The sequence below is a fragment of the Corythoichthys intestinalis genome, unplaced genomic scaffold (genome assembly GCF_030265065.1).
Source record: "Corythoichthys intestinalis isolate RoL2023-P3 unplaced genomic scaffold, ASM3026506v1 HiC_scaffold_28, whole genome shotgun sequence".
Classification (NCBI taxonomy): Eukaryota; Metazoa; Chordata; class Actinopteri; order Syngnathiformes; family Syngnathidae; genus Corythoichthys; species Corythoichthys intestinalis.
Window position 1 is genome coordinate 1,860,220 of NW_026651597.1, and position 22,887 is coordinate 1,883,106.

Below are 22,887 nucleotides of genomic sequence, written 5' to 3' on the forward strand. Positions count from 1 at the left end.
ATGGCTTTTTTGACCTAAGTTTAATAATTGCGCTCAAACCAAATGTCCTTGAACGAAATTTTAAAATGTAACTACTAGATTGTGATACAATACACTATTGGGTGAAGTTTGGTTGACTTCTGCGCAGCGGTTTGGGAGTTAACATCAAAATTACATTTCTCGGCCATATCGCATAGATCTCACTGTGAAAAGGCTTAAATGGCTTTTTTGACCTAAGTTTGAGGATTGCGCTCAAACCAAATGTCCTAGAACGAAATTTTCAAATGTAACTACTAGAATGTGATACAATACACTATTGGGTGAAGTTTGGTTGACTTCTGCGCAGCGGTTTGGGAGTTAACATCAAAATTACATTTCTCGGCCATATCGCATAGATCTCACTGTGAAAAGGCTTAAATGGCTTTTTTGACCTAAGTTTGAGGATTGCGCTCAAATCAAATGTCCTAGAACAAAATTTCCACATGTAACTACTAGATTGTGATAAAATACACTAATGGGTGAAGTTTGGTTGACTTCTGCGCAGCGGTTTGGGAGTTAACATCAAAATTACATTTCTCGGCCATATCGCATAGATCTCACTGTGAAAAGGCTTAAATGACTTTTTTAATTAAGTTTGATGATTGCGCTCAAACAAAATTTTCTAGAACAAAATTTTCAAATGTAACTACTAGATTGTGATACAATACACTATTGGGTGAAGTTTGGTTGACTTCTGCGCAGCGGTTTGGGAGTTAACATCAAAATTACATTTCTCGGCCATATCGCATAGATCTCACTGTGAAAAGGCTTAAATGACTTTTTTAATTAAGTTTGATGATTGCGTTCAAACAAAATGTCCTAGAACAAAATTTTCAAATGTAACTACTAGATTGTGATACAATACACTATTGGGTGAAGTTTGGTTGACTTCTGCGCAGCGGTTTGGGAGTTAACATCAAAATTACATTTCTCGGCCATATCGCATAGATCTCACTGTGAAAAGGCTTAAATGGCTTTTTTGACCTAAGTTTGAGGATTGCGCTCAAACCAAATGTCCTAGAACGAAATTTTCAAATGTAACTACTAGAATGTGATACAATACACTATTGGGTGAAGTTTGGTTGACTTCTGCGCAGCGGTTTGGGAGTTAACATCAAAATTACATTTCTCGGCCATATCGCATAGATCTCACTGTGAAAAGGCTTAAATGGCTTTTTTGACCTAAGTTTGAGGATTGCGCTCAAATCAAATGTCCTAGAACAAAATTTCCACATGTAACTACTAGATTGTGATACAATACACTAATGGGTGAAGTTTGGTTTACTTCTGCGCAGCGGTTTGGGAGTTATCAAAATTACATTTCTCGGCCATATCGCATAGATCTCACTGTGAAAAGGCTTAAATGGCTTTTTTGACCTAAGTTTAATAATTGCGCTCAAACCAAATGTCCTAGAACGAAATTTTCAAATGTAACTACTAGAATGTGATACAATACACTATTGGGTGAAGTTTGGTTGACTTCTGCGCAGCGGTTTGGGAGTTAACATCAATATTACATTTCTCGGCCATATCGCATAGATCTCACTGTGAAAAGGCTTAAATGGCTTTTTTGACCTAAGTTTGAGGATTGCGCTCAAATCAAATGTCCTAGAACCAAATTTCCACATGTAACTACTAGATTGTGATACAATACACTATTGGGTGAAGTTTGGTTTACTTCTGCGCAGCGGTTTGGGAGTTAACATCAAAATTACATTTCTCGGCCATATCGCATTGATCTCACTGTGAAAAGGCTTAAATGGCTTTTTTGACCTAAGTTTAATAATTGCGCTCAAACCAAATGTCCTTGAACGAAATTTTAAAATGTAACTACTAGAATGTGATACAATACACTATTGGGTGAAGTTTGGTTGACTTCTGCGCAGCGGTTTGGGAGTTAACATCAAAATTACATTTCTCGGCCATATCGCATAGATCTCACTGTGAAAAGGCTTAAATGGCTTTTTTGACCTAAGTTTGATGATTGCGTTCAAACAAAATTTCCTAGAACAAAATTTTCAAATGTAACTACTAGATTGTGATACAATACACTATTGGGTGAAGTTTGGTTGACTTCTGCGCAGCGGTTTGGGAGTTAACATCAAAATTACATTTCTCGGCCATATCGCATAGATCTCACTGTGAAAAGGCTTAAATGGCTTTTTTGACCTAAGTTTGAGGATTGCGCTCAAATCAAATGTCCTAGAACCAAATTTCCACATGTAACTACTAGATTGTGATAAAATACACTAATGGGTGAAGTTTGGTTGACTTCTGCGCAGCGGTTTGGGAGTTAACATCAAAATTACATTTCTCGGCCATATCGCATAGATCTCACTGTGAAAAGGCTTAAATGACTTTTTTAATTAAGTTTGATGATTGCGCTCAAACAAAATTTCCTAGAACAAAATTTTCAGATGTAACTACTAGATTGTGATACAATACACTATTGGGTGAAGTTTGGTTGACTTCTGCGCAGCGGTTTGGGAGTTAACATCAAAATTACATTTCTCGGCCATATCGCATAGATCTCACTGTGAAAAGGCTTAAATGGCTTTTTTGACCTAAGTTTGAGGATTGCGCTCAAATCAAATGTCCTATAACCAAATTTCCACATGTAACTACTAGATTGTGATACAATACACTAATGGGTGAAGTTTGGTTGACTTCTGCGCAGCGGTTTGGGAGTTAACATCAAAATTACATTTCTCGGCCATATCGCATAGATCTCACTGTGAAAAGGCTTAAATGACTTTTTTAATTAAGTTTGATGATTGCGTTCAAACAAAATGTCCTAGAACAAAATTTTTAAATGTAACTACTAGATTGTGATACAATACACTATTGGGTGAAGTTTGGTTGACTTCTGCGCAGCGGTTTGGGAGTTAACATCAAAATTACATTTCTCGGCCATATCGCATAGATCTCACTGTGAAAAGGCTTAAATGGCTTTTTTGACCTAAGTTTGAGGATTGCGCTCAAATCAAATGTCCTAGAACCAAATTTCCACATGTAACTACTAGATTGTGATAAAATACACTAATGGGTGAGGTTTGGTTGACTTCTGCGCAGCGGTTTGGGAGTTAACATCAAAATTACATTTCTCGGCCATATCGCATAGATCTCACTGTGAAAAGGCTTAAATGACTTTTTTAATTAAGTTTGATGATTGCGCTCAAACAAAATTTTCTAGAACAAAATTTTCAAATGTAACTACTAGATTGTGATACAATACACTATTGGGTGAAGTTTGGTTGACTTCTGCACAGCGGTTTGGGAGTTAACATCAAAATTACATTTCTCGGCCATATCGCATAGATCTCACTGTGAAAAGGCTTAAATGACTTTTTTAATTAAGTTTGATGATTGCGTTCAAACAAAATGTCCTAGAACAAAATTTTCAAATGTAACTACTAGATTGTGATACAATACACTATTGGGTGAAGTTTGGTTGACTTCTGCGCAGCGGTTTGGGAGTTAACATCAAAATTACATTTCTCGGCCATATCGCATAGATCTCACTGTGAAAAGGCTTAAATGGCTTTTTTGACCTAAGTTTGAGGATTGCGCTCAAAAAAAATGTCCTAGAACAAAATTTTTAAATGTAACTACTAGATTGTGGTACAATACACTATTGGGTGAAGTTTGGTTGACTTCTGCGCAGCGGTTTGGGAGTTAACATCAAAAAAACATTTCTCGGCCATATCGCATAGATCTCACTGTGAAAAGGCTTAAATGACTTTTTTAATTAAGTTTGATGATTGCGTTCAAACAAAATGTCCTAGAACAAAATTTTCAAATGTAACTACTAGATTGTGATACAATACACTATTGGGTGAAGTTTGGTTGACTTCTGCGCAGCGGTTTGGGAGTTAACATCAAAATTACATTTCTCGGCCATATCGCATAGATCTCACTGTGAAAAGGCTTAAATGGCTTTTTTGACCTAAGTTTGAGGATTGCGCTCAAAAAAAATGTCCTAGAACAAAATTTTTAAATGTAACTACTAGATTGTGGTACAATACACTATTGGGTGAAGTTTGGTTGACTTCTGCGCAGCGGTTTGGGAGTTAACATCAAAATTACATTTCTCGGCCATATCGCATAGATCTCACTGTGAAAAGGCTTAAATGACTTTTTTAATTAAGTTTGATGATTGCGTTCAAACAAAATGTCCTAGAACAAAATTTTCAAATGTAACTACTAGATTGTGATACAATACACTATTGGGTGAAGTTTGGTTGACTTCTGCGCAGCGGTTTGGGAGTTAACATCAAAATTACATTTCTCGGCCATATCGCATAGATCTCACTGTGAAAAGGCTTAAATGGCTTTTTTGACCTAAGTTTGAGGATTGCGCTCAAAAAAAATGTCCTAGAACAAAATTTTTAAATGTAACTACTAGATTGTGGTACAATACACTATTGGGTGAAGTTTGGTTGACTTCTGCGCAGCGGTTTGGGAGTTAACATCAAAATTACATTTCTCGGCCATATCGCATAGATCTCACTGTGAAAAGGCTTAAATGACTTTTTTAATTAAGTTTGATGATTGCGTTCAAACAAAATGTCCTAGAACAAAATTTTCAAATGTAACTACTAGATTGTGATACAATACACTATTGGGTGAAGTTTGGTTGACTTCTGCGCAGCGGTTTGGGAGTTAACATCAAAATTACATTTCTCGGCCATATCGCATAGATCTCACTGTGAAAAGGCTTAAATGGCTTTTTTGACCTAAGTTTGAGGATTGCGCTCAAACCAAATGTCCTAGAACGAAATTTTCAAATGTAACTACTAGAATGTGATACAATACACTATTGGGTGAAGTTTGGTTGACTTCTGCGCAGCGGTTTGGGAGTTAACATCAAAATTACATTTCTCGGCCATATCGCATAGATCTCACTGTGAAAAGGCTTAAATGGCTTTTTTGACCTAAGTTTGAGGATTGCGCTCAAATCAAATGTCCTATAACCAAATTTCCACATGTAACTACTAGATTGTGATACAATACACGAATGGGTGAAGTTTGGTTGACTTCTGCGCAGCGGTTTGGGAGTTAACATCAAAATTACATTTCTCGGCCATATCGCATAGATCTCACTGTGAAAAGGCTTAAATGGCTTTTTTGACCTAATTTAGAGGATTGTGCTCAAACAAAATGTCCTAGAACAAAATTTTCAAATGTAACTACTAGATTGTGATACAATACACTATTGGGTGAAGTTTGGTTGACTTCTGCGCAGCGGTTTGGGAGTTAACATCAAAATTACATTTCTCGGCCATATCGCATAGATCTCACTGTGAAAAGGCTTAAATGGCTTTTTTGACCTAAGTTTGAGGATTGCGCTCAAATCAAATGTCCTAGAACCAAATTTCCACATGTAACTACTAGATTGTGATACAATACACTAATGGGTGAAGTTTGGTTGACTTCTGCGCAGCGGTTTGGGAGTTAACATCAAAATTACATTTCTCGGCCATATCGCATAGATCTCACTGTGAAAAGGCTTAAATGACTTTTTTAATTAAGTTTGATGATTGCGCTCAAACAAAATTTCCTAGAACAAAATTTTCAAATTTAACTACTAGATTGTGATACAATACACTATTGGGTGAAGTTTGGTTGACTTCTGCGCAGCGGTTTGGGAGTTAACATCAAAATTACATTTCTCGGCCATATCGCATAGATCTCACTGTGAAAAGGCTTAAATGACTTTTTTAATTAAGTTTGATGATTGCGTTCAAACAAAATGTCCTAGAACAAAATTTTCAAATGTAACTACTAGATTGTGATACAATACACTATTGGGTGAAGTTTGGTTGACTTCTGCGCAGCGGTTTGGGAGTTAACATCAAAATTACATTTCTCGGCCATATCGCATAGATCTCACTGTGAAAAGGCTTAAATGGCTTTTTTGACCTAAGTTTGAGGATTGCGCTCAAACAAAATGTCCTATAACCAAATTTCCACATGTAACTACTAGATTGTGATACAATACACTAATGGGTGAAGTTTGGTTGACTTCTGCGCAGCGGTTTGGGAGTTAACATCAAAATTACATTTCTCGGCCATATCGCATAGATCTCACTGTGAAAAGGCTTAAATGACTTTTTTAATTAAGTTTGATGATTGCGTTCAAACAAAATGTCCTAGAACAAAATTTTTAAATGTAACTACTAGATTGTGATACAATACACTATTGGGTGAAGTTTGGTTGACTTCTGCGCAGCGGTTTGGGAGTTAACATCAAAATTACATTTCTCGGCCATATCGCATAGATCTCACTGTGAAAAGGCTTAAATGGCTTTTTTGACCTAAGTTTGAGGATTGCGCTCAAACAAAATTTTCAAATGTAACCAAATTTCCACATGTAACTACTAGATTGTGATACAATACACTATTGGGTGAAGTTTGGTTGACTTCTGCGCAGCGGTTTGGGAGTTAACATCAAAATTACATTTCTCGGCCATATCGCATAGATCTCACTGTGAAAAGGCTTAAATGGCTTTTTTGACCTAAGTTTGAGGATTGCGCTAAAATCAAATGTCCTAGAACCAAATTTCCACATGTAACTACTAGATTGTGATACAATACACTAATGGGTGAAGTTTGGTTTACTTCTGCGCAGCGGTTTGGGAGTTAACATCAAAATTACATTTCTCGGCCATATCGCATAGATCTCACTGTGAAAAGGCTTAAATGGCTTTTTTGACCTAAGTTTAATAATTGCGCTCAAACCAAATGTCCTAGAACGAAATTTTCAAATGTAACTACTAGATTGTGATACAATACACTATTGGGTGAAGTTTGGTTGACTTCTGCGCAGCGGTTTGGGAGTTAACATCAATATTACATTTCTCGGCCATATCGAAAAGATCTCACTGTGAAAAGGCTTAAATGGCTTTTTTGACCTAAGTTTGAGGATTGCGCTCAAATCAAATGTCCTAGAACCAAATTTCCACATGTAACTACTAGATTGTGATACAATACACTAATGGGTGAAGTTTGGTTTACTTCTGCGCAGCGGTTTGGGAGTTAACATCAAAATTACATTTCTCGGCCATATCGCATAGATCTCACTGTGAAAAGGCTTAAATGGCTTTTTTGACCTAAGTTTGAGGATTGTGCTCAAACAAAATGTCCTAGAACAAAATTTTCAAATGTAACTACTAGATTGTGATACAATACACTATTGGGTGAAGTTTGGTTGACTTCTGCGCAGCGGTTTGGGAGTTAACATCAAAATTACATTTCTCGGCCATATCGCATAGATCTCACTGTGAAAAGGCTTAAATGACTTTTTTAATTAAGTTTGATGATTGCGTTCAAACAAAATGTCCTAGAACAAAATTTTCAAATGTAACTACTAGATTGTGATACAATACACTATTGGGTGAAGTTTGGTTGACTTCTGCGCAGCGGTTTGGGAGTTAACATCAAAATTACATTTCTCGGCCATATCGCATAGATCTCACTGTGAAAAGGCTTAAATGACTTTTTTAATTAAGTTTAATAATTGCGCTCAAACCAAATGTCCTAGAACGAAATTTTCAAATGTAACTACTAGAATGTGATACAATACACTATTGGGTGAAGTTTGGTTGACTTCTGCGCAGCGGTTTGGGAGTTAACATCAAAATTACATTTCTCGGCCATATCGCATAGATCTCACTGTGAAAAGGCTTAAATGGCTTTTTTGACCTAAGTTTGAGGATTGCGCTCAAATCAAATGTCCTAGAACAAAATTTCCACATGTAACTACTAGATTGTGATACAATACATTAATGGGTGAAGTTTGGTTTACTTCTGCGCAGCGGTTTGGGAGTTAACATCAAAATTACATTTCTCGGCCATATCGCATAGATCTCACTGTGAAAAGGCTTAAATGGCTTTTTTGACCTAAGTTTAATAATTGCGCTCAAACCAAATGTCCTAGAACGAAATTTTCAAATGTAACTACTAGAATGTGATACAATACACTATTGGGTGAAGTTTGGTTGACTTCTGCGCAGCGGTTTGGGAGTTAACATCAATATTACATTTCTCGGCCATATCGCATAGATCTCACTGTGAAAAGGCTTAAATGGCTTTTTTGACCTAAGTTTGAGGATTGCGCTCAAATCAAATGTCCTAGAACCAAATTTCCACATGTAACTACTAGATTGTGATACAATACACTATTGGGTGAAGTTTGGTTTACTTCTGCGCAGCGGTTTGGGAGTTAACATCAAAATTACATTTCTCGGCCATATCGCATAGATCTCACTGTGAAAAGGCTTAAATGGCTTTTTTGACCTAAGTTTAATAATTGCGCTCAAACCAAATGTCCTTGAACGAAATTTTAAAATGTAACTACTAGAATGTGATACAATACACTATTGGGTGAAGTTTGGTTGACTTCTGCGCAGCGGTTTGGGAGTTAACATCAAAATTACATTTCTCGGCCATATCGCATAGATCTCACTGTGAAAAGGCTTAAATGGCTTTTTTGACCTAAGTTTGAGGATTGCGCTCAAATCAAATGTCCTATAACCAAATTTCCACATGTAACTACTAGATTGTGATACAATACACTAATGGGTGAAGTTTGGTTGACTTCTGCGCAGCGGTTTGGGAGTTAACATCAAAATTACATTTCTCGGCCATATCGCATAGATCTCACTGTGAAAAGGCTTAAATGGCTTTTTTGACCTAAGTTTGATGATTGCGCTCAAACAAAATTTTCTAGAACAAAATTTTCAAATGTAACTACTAGATTGTGATACAATACACTATTGGGTGAAGTTTGGTTGACTTCTGCGCAGCGGTTTGGGAGTTAACATCAAAATTACATTTCTCGGCCATATCGCATAGATCTCACTGTGAAAAGGCTTAAATGACTTTTTTAATTAAGTTTGATGATTGCGTTCAAACAAAATGTCCTAGAACAAAATTTTCAAATGTAACTACTAGATTGTGATACAATACACTATTGGGTGAAGTTTGGTTGACTTCTGCGCAGCGGTTTGGGAGTTAACATCAAAATTACATTTCTCGGCCATATCGCATAGATCTCACTGTGAAAAGGCTTAAATGGCTTTTTTGACCTAAGTTTGAGGATTGCGCTCAAACCAAATGTCCTAGAACGAAATTTTCAAATGTAACTACTAGAATGTGATACAATACACTATTGGGTGAAGTTTGGTTGACTTCTGCGCAGCGGTTTGGGAGTTAACATCAAAATTACATTTCTCGGCCATATCGCATAGATCTCACTGTGAAAAGGCTTAAATGGCTTTTTTGACCTAAGTTTGAGGATTGCGCTCAAATCAAATGTCCTAGAACAAAATTTCCACATGTAACTACTAGATTGTGATACAATACACTAATGGGTGAAGTTTGGTTTACTTCTGCGCAGCGGTTTGGGAGTTATCAAAATTACATTTCTCGGCCATATCGCATAGATCTCACTGTGAAAAGGCTTAAATGGCTTTTTTGACCTAAGTTTAATAATTGCGCTCAAACCAAATGTCCTAGAACGAAATTTTCAAATGTAACTACTAGAATGTGATACAATACACTATTGGGTGAAGTTTGGTTGACTTCTGCGCAGCGGTTTGGGAGTTAACATCAATATTACATTTCTCGGCCATATCGCATAGATCTCACTGTGAAAAGGCTTAAATGGCTTTTTTGACCTAAGTTTGAGGATTGCGCTCAAATCAAATGTCCTAGAACCAAATTTCCACATGTAACTACTAGATTGTGATACAATACACTATTGGGTGAAGTTTGGTTTACTTCTGCGCAGCGGTTTGGGAGTTAACATCAAAATTACATTTCTCGGCCATATCGCATTGATCTCACTGTGAAAAGGCTTAAATGGCTTTTTTGACCTAAGTTTAATAATTGCGCTCAAACCAAATGTCCTTGAACGAAATTTTAAAATGTAACTACTAGAATGTGATACAATACACTATTGGGTGAAGTTTGGTTGACTTCTGCGCAGCGGTTTGGGAGTTAACATCAAAATTACATTTCTCGGCCATATCGCATAGATCTCACTGTGAAAAGGCTTAAATGGCTTTTTTGACCTAAGTTTGATGATTGCGTTCAAACAAAATTTCCTAGAACAAAATTTTCAAATGTAACTACTAGATTGTGATACAATACACTATTGGGTGAAGTTTGGTTGACTTCTGCGCAGCGGTTTGGGAGTTAACATCAAAATTACATTTCTCGGCCATATCGCATAGATCTCACTGTGAAAAGGCTTAAATGGCTTTTTTGACCTAAGTTTGAGGATTGCGCTCAAATCAAATGTCCTAGAACCAAATTTCCACATGTAACTACTAGATTGTGATAAAATACACTAATGGGTGAAGTTTGGTTGACTTCTGCGCAGCGGTTTGGGAGTTAACATCAAAATTACATTTCTCGGCCATATCGCATAGATCTCACTGTGAAAAGGCTTAAATGACTTTTTTAATTAAGTTTGATGATTGCGCTCAAACAAAATTTCCTAGAACAAAATTTTCAGATGTAACTACTAGATTGTGATACAATACACTATTGGGTGAAGTTTGGTTGACTTCTGCGCAGCGGTTTGGGAGTTAACATCAAAATTACATTTCTCGGCCATATCGCATAGATCTCACTGTGAAAAGGCTTAAATGGCTTTTTTGACCTAAGTTTGAGGATTGCGCTCAAATCAAATGTCCTATAACCAAATTTCCACATGTAACTACTAGATTGTGATACAATACACTAATGGGTGAAGTTTGGTTGACTTCTGCGCAGCGGTTTGGGAGTTAACATCAAAATTACATTTCTCGGCCATATCGCATAGATCTCACTGTGAAAAGGCTTAAATGACTTTTTTAATTAAGTTTGATGATTGCGTTCAAACAAAATGTCCTAGAACAAAATTTTTAAATGTAACTACTAGATTGTGATACAATACACTATTGGGTGAAGTTTGGTTGACTTCTGCGCAGCGGTTTGGGAGTTAACATCAAAATTACATTTCTCGGCCATATCGCATAGATCTCACTGTGAAAAGGCTTAAATGGCTTTTTTGACCTAAGTTTGAGGATTGCGCTCAAATCAAATGTCCTAGAACCAAATTTCCACATGTAACTACTAGATTGTGATAAAATACACTAATGGGTGAGGTTTGGTTGACTTCTGCGCAGCGGTTTGGGAGTTAACATCAAAATTACATTTCTCGGCCATATCGCATAGATCTCACTGTGAAAAGGCTTAAATGACTTTTTTAATTAAGTTTGATGATTGCGCTCAAACAAAATTTTCTAGAACAAAATTTTCAAATGTAACTACTAGATTGTGATACAATACACTATTGGGTGAAGTTTGGTTGACTTCTGCACAGCGGTTTGGGAGTTAACATCAAAATTACATTTCTCGGCCATATCGCATAGATCTCACTGTGAAAAGGCTTAAATGACTTTTTTAATTAAGTTTGATGATTGCGTTCAAACAAAATGTCCTAGAACAAAATTTTCAAATGTAACTACTAGATTGTGATACAATACACTATTGGGTGAAGTTTGGTTGACTTCTGCGCAGCGGTTTGGGAGTTAACATCAAAATTACATTTCTCGGCCATATCGCATAGATCTCACTGTGAAAAGGCTTAAATGGCTTTTTTGACCTAAGTTTGAGGATTGCGCTCAAAAAAAATGTCCTAGAACAAAATTTTTAAATGTAACTACTAGATTGTGGTACAATACACTATTGGGTGAAGTTTGGTTGACTTCTGCGCAGCGGTTTGGGAGTTAACATCAAAAAAACATTTCTCGGCCATATCGCATAGATCTCACTGTGAAAAGGCTTAAATGACTTTTTTAATTAAGTTTGATGATTGCGTTCAAACAAAATGTCCTAGAACAAAATTTTCAAATGTAACTACTAGATTGTGATACAATACACTATTGGGTGAAGTTTGGTTGACTTCTGCGCAGCGGTTTGGGAGTTAACATCAAAATTACATTTCTCGGCCATATCGCATAGATCTCACTGTGAAAAGGCTTAAATGGCTTTTTTGACCTAAGTTTGAGGATTGCGCTCAAAAAAAATGTCCTAGAACAAAATTTTTAAATGTAACTACTAGATTGTGGTACAATACACTATTGGGTGAAGTTTGGTTGACTTCTGCGCAGCGGTTTGGGAGTTAACATCAAAATTACATTTCTCGGCCATATCGCATAGATCTCACTGTGAAAAGGCTTAAATGACTTTTTTAATTAAGTTTGATGATTGCGTTCAAACAAAATGTCCTAGAACAAAATTTTCAAATGTAACTACTAGATTGTGATACAATACACTATTGGGTGAAGTTTGGTTGACTTCTGCGCAGCGGTTTGGGAGTTAACATCAAAATTACATTTCTCGGCCATATCGCATAGATCTCACTGTGAAAAGGCTTAAATGGCTTTTTTGACCTAAGTTTGAGGATTGCGCTCAAAAAAAATGTCCTAGAACAAAATTTTTAAATGTAACTACTAGATTGTGGTACAATACACTATTGGGTGAAGTTTGGTTGACTTCTGCGCAGCGGTTTGGGAGTTAACATCAAAATTACATTTCTCGGCCATATCGCATAGATCTCACTGTGAAAAGGCTTAAATGACTTTTTTAATTAAGTTTGATGATTGCGTTCAAACAAAATGTCCTAGAACAAAATTTTCAAATGTAACTACTAGATTGTGATACAATACACTATTGGGTGAAGTTTGGTTGACTTCTGCGCAGCGGTTTGGGAGTTAACATCAAAATTACATTTCTCGGCCATATCGCATAGATCTCACTGTGAAAAGGCTTAAATGGCTTTTTTGACCTAAGTTTGAGGATTGCGCTCAAACCAAATGTCCTAGAACGAAATTTTCAAATGTAACTACTAGAATGTGATACAATACACTATTGGGTGAAGTTTGGTTGACTTCTGCGCAGCGGTTTGGGAGTTAACATCAAAATTACATTTCTCGGCCATATCGCATAGATCTCACTGTGAAAAGGCTTAAATGGCTTTTTTGACCTAAGTTTGAGGATTGCGCTCAAATCAAATGTCCTATAACCAAATTTCCACATGTAACTACTAGATTGTGATACAATACACGAATGGGTGAAGTTTGGTTGACTTCTGCGCAGCGGTTTGGGAGTTAACATCAAAATTACATTTCTCGGCCATATCGCATAGATCTCACTGTGAAAAGGCTTAAATGGCTTTTTTGACCTAATTTAGAGGATTGTGCTCAAACAAAATGTCCTAGAACAAAATTTTCAAATGTAACTACTAGATTGTGATACAATACACTATTGGGTGAAGTTTGGTTGACTTCTGCGCAGCGGTTTGGGAGTTAACATCAAAATTACATTTCTCGGCCATATCGCATAGATCTCACTGTGAAAAGGCTTAAATGACTTTTTTAATTAAGTTTAATAATTGCGCTCAAACCAAATGTCCTAGAACGAAATTTTCAAATGTAACTACTAGAATGTGATACAATACACTATTGGGTGAAGTATGGTTGACTTCTGCGCAGCGGTTTGGGAGTTAACATCAAAATTACATTTCTCGGCCATATCGCATAGATCTCACTGTGAAAAGGCTTAAATGGCTTTTTTGACCTAAGTTTGAGGATTGCGCTCAAATCAAATGTCCTAGAACCAAATTTCCACATGTAACTACTAGATTGTGATACAATACACTAATGGGTGGAGTTTGGTTTACTTCTGCGCAGCGGTTTGGGAGTTAACATCAAAATTACATTTCTCGGCCATATCGCATAGATCTCACTGTGAAAAGGCTTAAATGGCTTTTTTGACCTAAGTTTAATAATTGCGCTCAAACCAAATGTCCTTGAACGAAATTTTAAAATGTAACTACTAGAATGTGATACAATACACTATTGGGTGAAGTTTGGTTGACTTCTGCGCAGCGGTTTGGGAGTTAACATCAAAATTACATTTCTCGGCCATATCGCATAGATCTCACTGTGAAAAGGCTTAAATGGCTTTTTTGACCTAAGTTTGAGGATTGGGCTCAAATCAAATGTCCTATAACCAAATTTCCACATGTAACTACTAGATTGTGATACAATACACTAATGGGTGAAGTTTGGTTGACTTCTGCGCAGCGGTTTGGGAGTGAACATCAAAATTACATTTCTCGGCCATATCGCATAGATCTCACTGTGAAAAGGCTTAAATGACTTTTTTAATTAAGTTTGATGATTGCGCTCAAACAAAATTTCCTAAAACAAAATTTTCAAATGTAACTACTAGATTGTGATACAATACACTATTTGATGAAGTTTGGTTGACTTCTGCGCAGCGGTTTGGGAGTTAACATCAAAATTACATTTCTCGGCCATATCGCATAGATCTCACTGTGAAAAGGCTTAAATGACTTTTTTAATTAAGTTTGATGATTGCGCTCAAACAAAATTTCCTAGAACAAAATTTTCAAATGTAACTACTAGATTGTGATACAATACACTATTGGGTGAAGTTTGGTTGACTTCTGCGCAGCGGTTTGGGAGTTAACATCAAAATTACATTTCTCGGCCATATCGCATAGATCTCACTGTGAAAAGGCTTAAATGACTTTTTTAATTAAGTTTGATGATTGCGTTCAAACAAAATGTCCTAGAACAAAATTTTCAAACGTAACTACTAGATTGTGATACAATACACTATTGGGTGAAGTTTGGTTGACTTCTGCGCAGCGGTTTGGGAGTTAACATCAAAATTACATTTCTCGGCCATATCGCATAGATCTCACTGTGAAAAGGCTTAAATGGCTTTTTTGACCTAAGTTTAAAGATTGCGCTCAAACCAAATGTCCTAGAACGAAATTTTCAAATGTAACTACTAGATTGTGATACAATACACTAATAGGTGAAGTTTGGTTGACTTCTGCGCAGCGGTTTGGGAGTTAACATCAAAATTACATTTCTCGGCCATATCGCATAGATCTCACTGTGAAAAGGCTTAAATGGCTTTTTTGACCTAAGTTGGAGGATTGCGCTCAAATCAAATGTCCTATAACCAAATTTCCACATGTAACTACTAGATTGTGATACAATACACTAATGGGTGAAGTTTGGTTGACTTCTGCGCAGCGGTTTGGGAGTGAACATCAAAATTACATTTCTCGGCCATATCGCATAGATCTCACTGTGAAAAGGCTTAAATGGCTTTTTTGACCTAAGTTTAATAATTGCGCTCAAACCAAATGTCCTAGAACGAAATTTTAAAATGTAACTACTAGAATGTGATACAATACACTATTGGGTGAAGTTTGGTTGACTTCTGCGCAGCGGTTTGGGAGTTAACATCAAGATTACATTTCTCGGCCATATCGCATAGATCTCACTGTGAAAAGGCTTAAATGGCTTTTTTGACCTAAGTTTGAGGATTGCGCTCAAATCAAATGTCCTAGAACCAAATTTCCACATGTAACTACTAGATTGTGATAAAATACACTAATGGGTGAAGTTTGGTTGACTTCTGCGAAGCGGTTTGGGAGTTAACATCAAAATTACATTTCTCGGCCATATCGCATAGATCTCACTGTGAAAAGGCTTAAATGACTTTTTTAATTAAGTTTGATGATTGCGCTCAAACAAAATTTCCTAGAACAAAATTTTCAAATGTAACTACTAGATTGTGATACAATACACTATTGGGTAAAGTTTGGTTGACTTCTGCGCAGCGGTTTGGGAGTTAACATCAAAATTACATTTCTCGGCCATATCGCATAGATCTCACTGTGAAAAGGCTTAAATGACTTTTTTAATTAAGTTTGATGATTGCGTTCAAACAAAATGTCCTAGAACAAAATTTTCAAATGTAACTACTAGATTGTGATACAATACACTATTGGGTGAAGTTTGGTTGACTTCTGCGCAGCGGTTTGGGAGTTAACATCAAAATTACATTTCTCGGCCATATCGCATAGATCTCACTGTGAAAAGGCTTAAATGGCTTTTTTGACCTAAGTTTGAGGATTGCGCTCAAACAAAATGTCCTAGAACAAAATTTTCAAATGTAACTACTAGATTGTGATACAATACACTATTGGGTGAAGTTTGGTTGACTTCTGCGCAGCGGTTTGGGAGTTAACATCAAAATTACATTTCTCGGCCATATCGCATAGATCTCACTGTGAAAAGGCTTAAATGACTTTTTTAATTAAGTTTGATGATTGCGTTCAAACAAAATGTCCTAGAACAAAATTTTCAAATGTAACTACTAGATTGTGATACAATACACTATTGGGTGAAGTTTGGTTGACTTCTGCGCAGCGGTTTGGGAGTTAACATCAAAATTACATTTCTCGGCCATATCGCATAGATCTCACTGTGAAAATGCTTAAATGGCTTTTTTGACCTAAGTTTGAGGATTGCGCTCAAACCAAATGTCCTAGAACGAAATTTTCAAATGTAACTACTAGAATGTTATACAATACACTATTGGGTGAAGTTTGGTTGACTTCTGCGCAGCGGTTTGGGAGTTAACATCAAAATTACATTTCTCGGCCATATCGCATAGATCTCACTGTGAAAAGGCTTAAATGGCTTTTTTGACCTAAGTTTGAGGATTGCGCTCAAATCAAATGTCCTAGAACCAAATTTCCACATGTAACTACTAGATTGTGATAAAATACACTAATGGGTGAAGTTTGGTTGACTTCTGCGCAGCGGTTTGGGAGTTAACATCAAAATTACATTTCTCGGCCATATCGCATAGATCTCACTGTGAAAAGGCTTAAATGACTTTTTTAATTAAGTTTGATGATTGCGCTCAAACAAAATTTCCTAGAACAAAATTTTCAAATGTAACTACTAGATTGTGATACAATACACTATTGGGTGAAGTTTGGTTGACTTCTGCGCAGCGGTTTGGGAGTTAACATCAAAATTACATTTCTCGGCCATATCGCATAGATCTCACTGTGAAAAGGCTTAAATGGCTTTTTTGACCTAAGTTTGAGGATTGCGCTCAAATCAAATGTCCTATAACCAAATTTCCACATGTAACTACTAGATTGTGATACAATACACTAATGGGTGAAGTTTGGTTGACTTCTGCGCAGCGGTTTGGGAGTTAACATCAAAATTACATTTCTCGGCCATATCGCATAGATCTCACTGTGAAAAGGCTTAAATGACTTTTTTAATTAAGTTTGATGATTGCGTTCAAACAAAATGTCCTAGAACAAAATTTTTAAATGTAACTACTAGATTGTGATACAATACACTATTGGGTGAAGTTTGGTTGACTTCTGCGCAGCGGTTTGGGAGTTAACATCAAAATTACATTTCTCGGCCATATCGCATAGATCTCACTGTGAAAAGGCTTAAATGGCTTTTTTGACCTAAGTTTGAGGATTGCGCTCAAATCAAATGTCCTAGAACCAAATTTCCACATGTAACTACTAGATTGTGATAAAATACACTAATGGGTGAGGTTTGGTTGACTTCTGCGCAGCGGTTTGGGAGTTAACATCAAAATTACATTTCTCGGCCATATCGCATAGATCTCACTGTGAAAAGGCTTAAATGACTTTTTTAATTAAGTTTGATGATTGCGCTCAAACAAAATTTTCTAGAACAAAATTTTCAAATGTAACTACTAGATTGTGATACAATACACTATTGGGTGAAGTTTGGTTGACTTCTGCACAGCGGTTTGGGAGTTAACATCAAAATTACATTTCTCGGCCATATCGCATAGATCTCACTGTGAAAAGGCTTAAATGACTTTTTTAATTAAGTTTGATGATTGCGTTCAAACAAAATGTCCTAGAACAAAATTTTCAAATGTAACTACTAGATTGTGATACAATACACTATTGGGTGAAGTTTGGTTGACTTCTGCGCAGCGGTTTGGGAGTTAACATCAAAATTACATTTCTCGGCCATATCGCATAGATCTCACTGTGAAAAGGCTTAAATGGCTTTTTTGACCTAAGTTTGAGGATTGCGCTCAAAAAAAATGTCCTAGAACAAAATTTTTAAATGTAACTACTAGATTGTGGTACAATACACTATTGGGTGAAGTTTGGTTGACTTCTGCGCAGCGGTTTGGGAGTTAACATCAAAATTACATTTCTCGGCCATATCGCATAGATCTCACTGTGAAAAGGCTTAAATGACTTTTTTAATTAAGTTTGATGATTGCGTTCAAACAAAATGTCCTAGAACAAAATTTTCAAATGTAACTACTAGATTGTGATACAATACACTATTGGGTGAAGTTTGGTTGACTTCTGCGCAGCGGTTTGGGAGTTAACATCAAAATTACATTTCTCGGCCATATCGCATAGATCTCACTGTGAAAAGGCTTAAATGGCTTTTTTGACCTAAGTTTGAGGATTGCGCTCAAAAAAAATGTCCTAGAACAAAATTTTTAAATGTAACTACTAGATTGTGGTACAATACACTATTGGGTGAAGTTTGGTTGACTTCTGCGCAGCGGTTTGGGAGTTAACATCAAAATTACATTTCTCGGCCATATCGCATAGATCTCACTGTGAAAAGGCTTAAATGACTTTTTTAATTAAGTTTGATGATTGCGTTCAAACAAAATGTCCTAGAACAAAATTTTCAAATGTAACTACTAGATTGTGATACAATACACTATTGGGTGAAGTTTGGTTGACTTCTGCGCAGCGGTTTGGGAGTTAACATCAAAATTACATTTCTCGGCCATATCGCATAGATCTCACTGTGAAAAGGCTTAAATGGCTTTTTTGACCTAAGTTTGAGGATTGCGCTCAAACCAAATGTCCTAGAACGAAATTTTCAAATGTAACTACTAGAATGTGATACAATACACTATTGGGTGAAGTTTGGTTGACTTCTGCGCAGCGGTTTGGGAGTTAACATCAAAATTACATTTCTCGGCCATATCGCATAGATCTCACTGTGAAAAGGCTTAAATGGCTTTTTTGACCTAAGTTTGAGGATTGCGCTCAAATCAAATGTCCTATAACCAAATTTCCACATGTAACTACTAGATTGTGATACAATACACGAATGGGTGAAGTTTGGTTGACTTCTGCGCAGCGGTTTGGGAGTTAACATCAAAATTACATTTCTCGGCCATATCGCATAGATCTCACTGTGAAAAGGCTTAAATGGCTTTTTTGACCTAATTTAGAGGATTGTGCTCAAACAAAATGTCCTAGAACAAAATTTTCAAATGTAACTACTAGATTGTGATACAATACACTATTGGGTGAAGTTTGGTTGACTTCTGCGCAGCGGTTTGGGAGTTAACATCAAAATTACATTTCTCGGCCATATCGCATAGATCTCACTGTGAAAAGGCTTAAATGACTTTTTTAATTAAGTTTAATAATTGCGCTCAAACCAAATGTCCTAGAACGAAATTTTCAAATGTAACTACTAGAATGTGATACAATACACTATTGGGTGAAGTATGGTTGACTTCTGCGCAGCGGTTTGGGAGTTAACATCAAAATTACATTTCTCGGCCATATCGCATAGATCTCACTGTGAAAAGGCTTAAATGGCTTTTTTGACCTAAGTTTGAGGATTGCGCTCAAATCAAATGTCCTAGAACCAAATTTCCACATGTAACTACTAGATTGTGATACAATACACTAATGGGTGGAGTTTGGTTTACTTCTGCGCAGCGGTTTGGGAGTTAACATCAAAATTACATTTCTCGGCCATATCGCATAGATCTCACTGTGAAAAGGCTTAAATGGCTTTTTTGACCTAAGTTTAATAATTGCGCTCAAACCAAATGTCCTTGAACGAAATTTTAAAATGTAACTACTAGAATGTGATACAATACACTATTGGGTGAAGTTTGGTTGACTTCTGCGCAGCGGTTTGGGAGTTAACATCAAAATTACATTTCTCGGCCATATCGCATAGATCTCACTGTGAAAAGGCTTAAATGGCTTTTTTGACCTAAGTTTGAGGATTGGGCTCAAATCAAATGTCCTATAACCAAATTTCCACATGTAACTACTAGATTGTGATACAATACACTAATGGGTGAAGTTTGGTTGACTTCTGCGCAGCGGTTTGGGAGTGAACATCAAAATTACATTTCTCGGCCATATCGCATAGATCTCACTGTGAAAAGGCTTAAATGACTTTTTTAATTAAGTTTGATGATTGCGCTCAAACAAAATTTCCTAAAACAAAATTTTCAAATGTAACTACTAGATTGTGATACAATACACTATTGGATGAAGTTTGGTTGACTTCTGCGCAGCGGTTTGGGAGTTAACATCAAAATTACATTTCTCGGCCATATCGCATAGATCTCACTGTGAAAAGGCTTAAATGACTTTTTTAATTAAGTTTGATGATTGCGCTCAAACAAAATTTCCTAGAACAAAATTTTCAAATGTAACTACTAGATTGTGATACAATACACTATTGGGTGAAGTTTGGTTGACTTCTGCGCAGCGGTTTGGGAGTTAACATCAAAATTACATTTCTCGGCCATATCGCATAGATCTCACTGTGAAAAGGCTTAAATGGCTTTTTTGACCTAAGTTTAATAATTGCGCTCAAACCAAATGTCCTAGAACGAAATTTTCAAATGTAACTACTAGAATGTGATACAATACACTATTGGGTGAAGTTTGGTTGACTTCTGCGCAGCGGTTTGGGAGTTAACATCAAAATTACATTTCTCGGCCATATCGCATAGATCTCACTGTGAAAAGGCTTAAATGGCTTTTTTGACCTAAGTTTAATAATTGCGCTCAAACCAAATGTCCTTGAACGAAATTTTAAAATGTAACTACTATAATGTGATACAATACACTATTGGGTGAAGTTTGGTTGACTTCTGCGCAGCGGTTTGGGAGTTAACATCAAAATTACATTTCTCGGCCATATCGCATAGATCTCACTGTGAAAAGGCTTAAATGGCTTTTTTGACCTAAGTTTGAGGATTGGGCTCAAATCAAATGTCCTAGAACCAAATTTCCACATGTAACTACTAGATTGTGATAAAATACACTAATGGGTGAAGTTTGGTTGACTTCTGCGAAGCGGTTTGGGAGTTAACATCAAAATTACATTTCTCGGCCATATCGCATAGATCTCACTGTGAAAAGGCTTAAATGACTTTTTTAATTAAGTTTGATGATTGCGCTCAAACAAAATTTCCTAGAACAAAATTTTCAAATGTAACTACTAGATTGTGATACAATACACTATTGGGTGAAGTTTGGTTGACTTCTGCGCAGCGGTTTGGGAGTTAACATCAAAATTACATTTCTCGGCCATATCGCATAGATCTCACTGTGAAAAGGCTTAAATGACTTTTTTAATTAAGTTTGATGATTGCGTTCAAACAAAATGTCCTAGAACAAAATTTTCAAATGTAACAACTAGATTGTGATACAATACACTATTGGGTGAAGTTTGGTTGACTTCTGCGCAGCGGTTTGGGAGTTAACATCAAAATTACATTTCTCGGCCATATCGCATAGATCTCACTGTGAAAAGGCTTAAATGGCTTTTTTGACCTAAGTTTGAGGATTGCGCTCAAACAAAATGTCCTATAACCAAATTTCCACATGTAACTACTAGATTGTGATACAATACACTAATGGGTGAAGTTTGGTTGACTTCTGCGCAGCGGTTTGGGAGTTAACATCAAAATTACATTTCTCGGCCATATCGCATAGATCTCACTGTGAAAAGGCTTAAATGACTTTTTTAATTAAGTTTGATGATTGCGTTCAAACAAAATGTCCTAGAACAAAATTTTTAAATGTAACTACTAGATTGTGATACAATACACTATTGGGTGAAGTTTGGTTGACTTCTGCGCAGCGGTTTGGGAGTTAACATCAAAATTACATTTCTCGGCCATATCGCATAGATCTCACTGTGAAAAGGCTTAAATGGCTTTTTTGACCTAAGTTTGAGGATTGCGCTCAAACAAAATTTTCTAGAACAAAATTTTCAAATGTAACTACTAGATTGTGATACAATACACTATTGGGTGAAGTTTGGTTGACTTCTGCACAGCGGTTTGGGAGTTAACATCAAAATTACATTTCTCGGCCATATCGCATAGATCTCACTGTGAAAAGGCTTAAATGACTTTTTTAATTAAGTTTGATGATTGCGTTCAAACAAAATGTCCTAGAACAAAATTTTCAAATGTAACTACTAGATTGTGATACAATACACTATTGGGTGAAGTTTGGTTGACTTCTGCGCAGCGGTTTGGGAGTTAACATCAAAATTACATTTCTCGGCCATATCGCATAGATCTCACTGTGAAAAGGCTTAAATGGCTTTTTTGACCTAAGTTTGAGGATTGCGCTCAAACAAAATGTCCTAGAACAAAATTTTTAAATGTAACTACTAGATTGTGATACAATACACTATTGGGTGAAGTTTGGTTGACTTCTGCGCAGCGGTTTGGGAGTTAACATCAAAATTACATTTCTCGGCCATATCGCATAGATCTCACTGTGAAAAGGCTTAAATGACATTTTTAATTAAGTTTGATGATTGCGTTCAAACAAAATGTCCTAGAACAAAATTTTCAAATGTAACTACTAGATTGTGATACAATACACTATTGGGTGAAGTTTGGTTGACTTCTGCGCAGCGGTTTGGGAGTTAACATCAAAATTACATTTCTCGGCCATATCGCATAGATCTCACTGTGAAAAGGCTTAAATGGCTTTTTTGACCTAAGTTTGAGGATTGCGCTCAAACCAAATGTCCTAGAACGAAATTTTCAAATGTAACTACTAGAATGTGATACAATACACTATAGGGTGAAGTTTGGTTGACTTCTGCGCAGCGGTTTGGGAGTTAACATCAAAATTACATTTCTCGG